We start from the raw sequence: 1,793 nt of genomic DNA on the forward strand, positions 1-1,793 counted from the left end.
CTTTTCATTTAATGTCTATTGTGACCTTTCTCATTGTTTTGGATAAACAGAGTCCATGATTTATTCACTACATTGTAAGACAATGATTTGGATGAAAGTATAACCTACATTCTGCAGCTCCATCACAACTGTGGATACAAAATGATGGTTGGACACCTGAATACACAAGGCATACACATACAAAGTAAGTATTATTAGTATTTAACCTAAATTGTTCTGGGATTATTCATCAATAAATTGGTATTTGTCCTACTTGCTGATTTATTAAGATGTCAAAAAGAAGCTTCTTTACTGACAGCCATTCTAGATTTTTGGCTATTTGTGAATTTTCTTCCACGTTTGGGAATGATTAACAGTTTAGATATTCTTTATCTGTATTTATTGTATACATATTCATACCTTGTCCTTTCTGACTCATACACTAACATTTACAACACATGAAAGCAGGTTTATGGTCCTTGATTAATATCTGGTCAGTATGGGGTTTGAACCCATGACCTTGGTGTTATTAGCACCACGCTCTGACCAGCTGAGCTAACTGGCCTATGAAGCTACAAAAATGTGTAAAAATTTGGTTGAGTTAAAACGATCACGGTTCTAAACACCTAGAAATTTGGCAGTAGAAAATTCAGCAGTACTCATCCCTTAGCTTAAAGCTGCAGTATGTTTTTTTTTTTAATGTTATTTGGTCAAAAGTCCATAATCATCTTTGAGCATATTGTAATCCAAAGTGTTCTGAGTAGACAGTGAATCTCTTCAGCATAACGTGGATGGCTGTTCATCATAGGAATGGGATCCACACAAGGTTCCTGCTGCTTAACAGAAGGTTTTCCTTGCCGCCATGATGAATTCATGTTGGGTGTGGGATACATATGTATGTGTATATACGTATATATGCATATGTGTGTATCCATAAAATGAAGAGTCCGTCCTTAAGACTGCTCTACTGTAAAGTGCCTTGAGATACCATTGGTTATGATTTGGCGCTATACAAATAAAAGATTGATTGATTGATTGATTGATTCTCCTTCTCCAGGTTCTGAAAATGAAGTTTATCAATACAGAATGGATGTCAGCCAATCAGAGGTCTTTCTACCAACACAGCAATCTTATGAGCTGTTTTAAGCATTACTATTGGCTGCTCGAGCTGCTCATTAAAAGTCAATGTGTGTTCTTGATCTGAGAGTAGAGAAAGTCCCATGGCTTTAAGGTCTAGATTATCATACAGATTGATAATCTGGTCCATGTGATTATAGAGAAGCTAGGAAACAATAGCAGTAATGATATTTATTAGGATATACTTTTTGCATGTCTTGCAGGAACCTCCTTATATATCTTTACAAGTGTCGTGTTCTGATTCACCAAGCAAGAAGGAAGAGGTGTTGAGCAGAACAAGATACAGCTATAGCCAAATTAAAGAGCACTATTTAGTAAAGGACTGACTTACATTTATTGATAGACTTTATTTATGGACAATTTATCAACTCAAATATATCTTTTGGTATGAAACATCATATTTGAAATGAGAAAAGGATCTTTGTGGATTCATCACCTTTATGAAGGAACATGTAAAGGTCTGTAGTACCAACTCTCACACAAGTCCAAATAGTGACGCTGACACTTTTTATATCAATGGTTCAAAATGGAAGAACAACTGTGTGGTTTATATAGAGACATTGATGAAGCCTTGGAACATTTATTCTATCTTTGCCCAGAAACTAAAAGGTTTATGTGTGACTCACTAAAAATGAACAATATTAATACTTTTGAATGATAATCTTTGTAAAATGCCT

The 1,793-nt window shown here is 34.9% G+C and overlaps 1 non-coding gene across 1 annotated transcript; it reads right to left on the bottom strand.

The window, feature by feature from the left end:
- Positions 1-470: 470 nt before the first annotated feature.
- On the bottom strand, positions 471-544 carry trnai-aau (transfer RNA isoleucine (anticodon AAU)). The gene has a single exon. It is a non-coding gene; the product is annotated as a tRNA-Ile (tRNA).
- Positions 545-1,793: the final 1,249 nt, after the last annotated feature.

The sequence above is a fragment of the Gouania willdenowi genome, unplaced genomic scaffold, assembly GCF_900634775.1.
Source record: "Gouania willdenowi unplaced genomic scaffold, fGouWil2.1 scaffold_280_arrow_ctg1, whole genome shotgun sequence".
Lineage (NCBI taxonomy): Eukaryota > Metazoa > Chordata > Actinopteri > Blenniiformes > Gobiesocidae > Gouania > Gouania willdenowi.